Here is a 7345-nt window from a genome sequence, read left to right on the forward strand (position 1 = left end):
ATCTGAGGTTCAGAGAAGTCATAAAGCTAAGGTCAGTTTGCTCATCTGTCATTGGATTTGAATCCAGATATTCTTGGGAACCCATTGTATTTATGTTAATTCCACACGTCCATCTTCTTCCCTGTAATATGATGGTTTCAAGAGTACCAGCTCTTAAGTCATTTCTCTACCCTTAGCTTCTAGCACAGGACCCGATAAGAAGAATGTAATAGCTACTTGTGTTTCATAAATGAACAACTGGAGGTAGGCATTTATAGATGGGTGGGAAATGATCCAAGTGGTGACTCTCCATCCTTAACACTTCTTTCCCCCTGATCTCCAGCCCATCAGGCGAGGCCCTTCTCTCTGGCCGGTAACCTCTGACTGCAGAGAGAAGTAACCTACAGAATCTCGTCTCCACAGCCCTCATCAGAGAAGGGATGTGCTCTGGGTCTCATGTACTTTGCTAAGATTGTTTATTTAAGTTAGTGTTTATCAAGTACTTCCAGTGTGTCAGGTACTGTTCATAGTGTTGCACGTGCATATTCATCGTTACCAGTCTGATGTCAGTGCTGTTACGACTCTCACCTTATAGATGAGGAAACTGAAGCACAAATTGGTGAAGACACCTGTCCCAGCTCCCACAGCTCATGAGTGGTACAGCCAGCATCCCAAGGCAGACAACCTGGCCACAGAACCCACACTCTCACTCACTGCTCAATACAGCCTCCCAACAGCCTTTGCAAAGAGAAAATAAAAACAACCCCTGGACAGAAAATGAAGTTTCTGTTCTGTTTTGGAATTTGGGTGGTCAGTTGGCTGATCTCCTCAGTGGATCTACTGCTGGCTTACCCACATTTCCAAGGAACCCCGCTGAGGTGGGTGCCCTCTCAGCAAGAGGTTATATTAAACAACAAAATGATCTATCTATATGTCTCTGCCTCTTTCTGTCTCTGATTCTTTCTGTCTCTCTCTCTCTGCTGACCCCACAAGGCTTTCTCTTCTTTCTCCCTCTTTTCATCTCTCTCTCTCTCTGACTCCTTCCTTAGTCCCATAGCTCAACACACATCCTTAATAACTTGGGAGATTCACTCCTTAAAAAAAATAGAGAATTCAGGCTTTACAAGCAAATTCCTTTTGGTAGAAGTGGGTGGGAGGAAATCTGCCTCTGTTTGTGGAGGGATTATGTTGGAGGGGCAGAAGTAGGAGCCACGTCAGGGGAAATGCAGCCTCCAGAGCCGGAATGAGCCTGTCGCCAATTGGATAATAATTGTGTCATTTATTACCTTCTTGTCTCAATTGTGTCTTTTGAATTTCCTGACTCTTAATCCAAGAAATCTCTTCTCAGTGCTCAGGTGGTAAATTATTTATCTGCCTTTCTTCCTCTTTCAGTAACCTCGTCTCCCAGTGGGAATGCAGCAGTTACTAGCAACTTGCCCAAGACAGAGTGCTGTAGAGCAGAGCCAGGGGTGCTGAACCCCGAGCATTCCCAGGGATTTCGAGTCACGGTGATGAGTTCCAGGGAGGCAGTGATGAAGGGTAGATAGGAACCCAGGCTTTAGAACCAGACTGTCGGTTCAGATCCCAGCTCTGGCCCTTACATAGACTGTGGTTTCTTGGGTGAGTTACTTGGTTTTCTCATCTCTAAAATGAGGATGTTAATAATGTCCACCTCATAAGGCTATGAGGATTGTATGTATTATGTATGGCACTTAGAAGGGTTCCTGACACAGTAAATGCCTTATAAGTGTTTGCTTTTGCTGCTATTGTTATTCTTATTGGTAGTAGTTGGTGAGTGGGGCTGGTTAAAAGGGAAGGAATTCTCTAAAAAACATTCTATTTATTTTCATTGACCCTCCTTGGTTTCATCTCATCAAACATTTCTTGATCAGTGTCTGGCCTAATGTTGAGAATTTAAAAAGAAATAAGATCCCAAATTAAATAAATACATAAGTAGATAAATAAATAAGTAAATAAATAAAAAGATAGATAGATAGATAGGTAGATAGATAGATAGATAGATAGATAAATAGATAGATAGATAATTTATAGGGACTGTCTCATCACCCAGAGGCTTAATCCTCCTTGAGAAGCTGGATGTATTAACAAGTAACTCCAATAAAATGTGTTACCTGCTTAGATAGTGGATGCAGAGCATTCAGGGACACCTCATTGAGAGGAGAATGTCCAGTCTCAAAATACACCAAAGATGAATGAGATTGGAGTAGGTGAAATGAGATAGGAATGGAATTCCAGGGTGAGACCATGACATGAGAACACCATGGTGCAGGAAACAGCTCACTGTCAGTGAGGCACTAAAGCCATGAGGTACTGTCAGATCACAGCAGAGAGTTTAGGAGATGAGGCCTGTAAGCAAAAGGCCGAATCATGGATGGAATGCCAAGTATTCTTGGAATTTACCTTGTTTTGTTCCATGAAAAGATCCCAAAGAACTCACAGTTCTTATCTCAGGTAATAAAAACTCAGAAGAATGGTTTCCCCATTCATCACCCCTGGGAAAGAACTCTCTTGACAAAAGATCGTTCTCAGTGGCTATAATTAGGAGGTAAGCACTTTACCCCAATAGGGAGGTCCATTCCCACCTTGGACTTGAAGAGAGGGTTCTGGATGTTCTGGTTATGTATTTCCACCTAAAAAAGCCACTCCAAAACTTAGTGGTTTAAAACAAAAATTTATTATCATGTTTCATGGATCCGCGGGTTGACCTAGCTCACCTGAGTCATTATCACTTAGTGTTGCTTGTGAGATTGCAGGTGAATGTTGGCTGAGCTACAGTTATCTGAAGGCTCAATAGGGTTGGATGTTCATTCACATGACTGAGACTTGGTATTCGCGGTCGGCAAGAAGCTCAGTTGGGCTATTGACCACATCCTCTCCAGATGGCTGTGACTTCTCACAGCATGATGGGGATGGAAGGTGGATTTCCAAAACGGAACTTCTTAAGTTAAGTAAGCATTCTAGACAGCCCAAGAAAAAACTGCAAAGAAGTCATGGTTCATCTGCATTACTTCCACCATATCCTCTTGATCAGTGCAGTCATAGGGCTCACCCAGATTCAAAGTGGTGGAGAAATAGACTCTGCCTCTTGATGGAGGAGTGGCAAGAATCCATTGTAGAACAGCATGTGGGATGAGAGATATCATTGCAACCTTCTTTGGAACATACAATTTGTCGCACTGGTACAAGGAGGACACTCCCCAAGCATGCTTTAGAAATATACTGTCATTAAGAATAAGTGCTCTGCTCTGAGTGGCTCTGATATTCCAGGCAGGGAGGAGAGCCATGAACTCACACTGAAAGTAAGTCATCACTTCTAAGGGCTCTTGCATGGAGGAAAGAACCCTGGATGAGGGGACCAGAGACATGGGTTTGAGTCCAGCTCTTCTACTTATTCTCTGAGTGAACTTGAGCTAATTACTTCTTTCTGAACCTCAGTTTCCTTGTCTGAAGAATGAGGACATGGAAAAAATAATCTAAAAAATTTCTGTTTTAGAGTCACCTAGGATTTCAACCATACTATAAGGGGTTTGTTTTGCCACAATTGTGTCCAACCTCATTAATTCTGTTATCAACAGGCTCTCTTTATGGAGGTAGTGTGACATAATAACCTCAGTTTGTCCAAGACAGTCATGGATTAAGCCTGTTGTTTCAGTGAAATTGTGAATAGCACCCTCTTTCACTCCCAGAAGCATCACAATTTGGATTATAAATTATATGGTCACCCTCACGATGGGGCATAGGACAATGACTGTTACCCTCTGTCATTCTACGTTAGCCATGGGCCTGTGTCGTTACAGAAACTTCATTAGGTATGAGTACTGACTCTGAGCCTAGTGTCTTCTGATTGTAAGCAACAGAATTCAATTTAAACTAGCTTAAGCCAAAAATGGAATGTATTGACTAGATACTAAAGTATCTTGCAGAAGTTAAGGACAGCTATGCTCTGGGGGTCTGAAACAAGGGAGATAAATGTTATCAGGTGCCCAGCAGTAGTATCTTTAGGTCTCTGCTTTTGTGTTTCTTTCCAGATTGACTTTCTCTGATTCATCAAGTTCATGATGATCAGAAGATGGCTGTCTGTGGTTACCATTTGTTACCCTCACTCTTGGTTACAGCCATGCACAGAGACTAACTTATTACTAACTCCAAATTCCTTGAAAAGGAAATATGATTAGTCTACCCTTGGCCCATTTTGCTAGGAGTGAGTGAAGGACAAAGAAGACCCTTGGGGCCCACCCAATGGTATAGAGGAAACTCTCAGAGTAAATGGTTGTGTTAGTCCAGGTCCTGCGAGAAGTAAATGCCAAGACAAGATTAAGTTGAATAAAGTGTATTATGGGAAATATTTGTGTGACAGAATGGTAAGGGAGCCAGGTGAGAGCCATCAGATGTAAATATTATCTCAAGTGAAGGGGAGAGAAAAGGAGGGAAGGGGTGAAAATATCTCAGACTAGTTCTAAGTCCAAGTTTGAAGTTTCAAGGAGAGTTCAATAAGACCACTGTGGAGTCCCCAGGCCAAAGCTGCCCATCAGGGGAGACCCATGTCTACCAGGAAGAGATCTACCTTAGTATCCCTGCTGGATTCAGTCATTGGCTAGAAGGTCTTAGAAAACATGACAATTCATTTCATAGCTCAGCAGCTTGGGCCCTTGGTTGACCATACTCTCATGGGTGAACATCTGAGAGGCGCATTCCCATGGTCACAACAATGGTCATGAGGAATACAGTGAACACCCAAAAGGTGTCTAGTGTAGCTGATTCCCCAAAGTGTCACCCAAAGCTTGAGTAAAAGCTTTTTTGAGTAAAAGATAGCTTATATCCTAGACCCAATGGGAAGGCAGGGGAAATAACAGAAGGCAGAAAAATGAGACTGGAAGCTGGCATTGGGAAGCTCTAAGATCAGCCTTACTTTCATTCAACAAATGTCTATTGACTATGTGCTACATACAATGCTCCAGGTTCTTGGAATACAGTGGTGAATAAGGCAGGGATTCTATCTGCAATGTAATGAGGACTAATAGACCAGGGAGGCAATGGCAATATTCTATGAGAAGCGTTATTACAGAGATAAACCCAAGATGCTGAAGCTTCACAGAAGACGACACTTAAGCTTGATGAATCTTGGTCTATCACGGAAGGCTGATGGGGACCTTAATGCTGTGTAGTCTAACCTACCCTCATGTTACATCTGGGGTTGGTAAAGCGTCTTGTTCACAGTCAGGTCACCCTGCTGGTTACTGAGGGAGTTTCAGAACTCAAGACTCATGAATTCCCCCTTGTCTATGCTCTGCATCTGATGGCAACTTAATTACTGCCAGTCCTAGGTGAGCATCCGTTCCTCTCAGCAGAGCCAGGGGTTGTTATTATTTGCTTTCAACCTATCAACACCACCACCAAAAATATAGATGATTAAAAACCAGGCTGATGATGCTGCCTTTTAGAACTCTTTGAGGGTTTCTGAACAATCAGGAAACTTTAGCCTGTATTTTCAGAATATGCTGTCAGGGAAGGTCATCTGAATCATATCCATCAAATGTTGGGGATGACTCACTGTCAAACAAATCTCACTTTTAAAAACTTGTCTTTATAAATACACAAGAAGAAATCACTCTTGTTGCATTTGAAAGGGTTCTTCATTTCCTCTACCTCCCCTTGTGGCTGTCACTCTGAGTCCCCTAAACAAAAGGCCTGCAGGAGAGGTGCACACCCCCTGGCTGCCACGGCTTGACTGGCTTCAGGCACCCAAGGTCCCCTGGCGCACCTGCCCTCCCCTTATTTTGTTCTTCTCTGGCCCCTTCAGGGCTGACTCACTAAAGCCTGAAGGCTTTGATTCCTCAGGGTTATGGCCCGTGGGGAAGGGAAAGAGCTGCATGCTGGAGCCAGGGGTAATTAAAGAAATGCGTGTAGCCTAATGAGCGGCTATTGCACCAAAAAGGCCTACAGTCAGTATAGGCCAAATAGTGAATGTTCCCAAAGAGAAACCTGGAGCTGCCTTTCCCTTTGTTGGGTCATTAGCAGGGAGAGGGTCTTCCAGGCCATTGTATTGGGTACATTTTTTTCCAGACTCTTCTGTGTGGTTCCCATACCTGAACGTCTCCTTGATGGAAGGAGGGGTTTGCAGAAACAGCCCACTTTACTCATCCTCCAACCATTAGATAAGCTTTGTTCAATTTTACCGGAAAAATAGACACATCGACTGCATCAAAGTTCAGATGATGGCAGCTCTTTGGCATATAACTTCAGGAGCAAACACGAAACAAATAAACATGAACAGGCAAATCCCTTACTCGTTGGCCTAGTGTAGCACATCCCTCTCCTCCCACATCTGCCTTTTTCTTTCTTTCTTTCTTTCTTTCTTTCTTTCTTTCTTTCTTTCTTTCTTTCTTTCTTTCTTTCTTTCTTTCTTTCTTTCTTTTCTTTTCTTTTCTTTCTTTCTTTCTTTCTTTCTTTCTTTCTTTCTTTCTTTCTTTCTTTCTTTCTTTCTTTCTTTCTTTCTTTCTTTTAATAGAGGTACTGGGGACTGAACATAGGACCTTCTGCTTGCTAAGCATGTGCTCTGCCGAGGTATAGCCACCCCACTACCTTTTTTAAAAATTGTATATTCCTGTATAAAATAAGGAAACAAAGGAAGAAAAGAAAAGCCTGTAATTCTTCCCTCCCTAAGATTTTCACTGCTAACATTTTGGTGTATATCCTCTCATACCTTTTTGTCAGGGCCAAATATATATACATATATACACATACATGCTTTTAGAAAAATTAATCTGGAGCAGGTTTCCATGTTAAAATATTTTTACACTATTTTTAATGGCTATGTAACATTTCTTTATATAGATTTACCATGAATAATTTGACCAATCTTTTATTGGATATGTGTAGGTTGTTTCCCATTTTCAGGAAAGCCCTATCGAACTTCACCCCCAATCCCTCCCAGTACAGTGGAAGTTTAGTTCAGCAAAATGGAAAAATACTGGCTACTTTCCTCTAAATCGGTAATTCTCAACTAGGGGTGATTTTGCCCTCCAGGGGACATTTGGCAACATCTGGGGACATTTTTGGTTGTTAAAACTAGGGGACTGCTCCTGCCATCTGATGGGTAGAGACCAGAGATGCTGCTAGACCTTCCACAATGTATAGGACAGCTCCCTATAACTAAGAGTGATCCAGTCTAAAACATCAGTTATACTGAGGTTGAGAGGCTGCTTTGAATACTGGTCTAACTGTAGTTATAAACTCAAGTGAGCTGTCCATTAGAAGATCTCCATGCTGGTCCCTTCCTTCATAGTTTCTTATCACTACCTTTCACCTCAATCCGTCAAATGCAAATAAAGCATTGCGCCAGCCA

The sequence above is a fragment of the Camelus dromedarius genome, chromosome 12 (assembly GCF_036321535.1).
Source record: "Camelus dromedarius isolate mCamDro1 chromosome 12, mCamDro1.pat, whole genome shotgun sequence".
NCBI classification, from domain to species: domain Eukaryota; kingdom Metazoa; phylum Chordata; class Mammalia; order Artiodactyla; family Camelidae; genus Camelus; species Camelus dromedarius.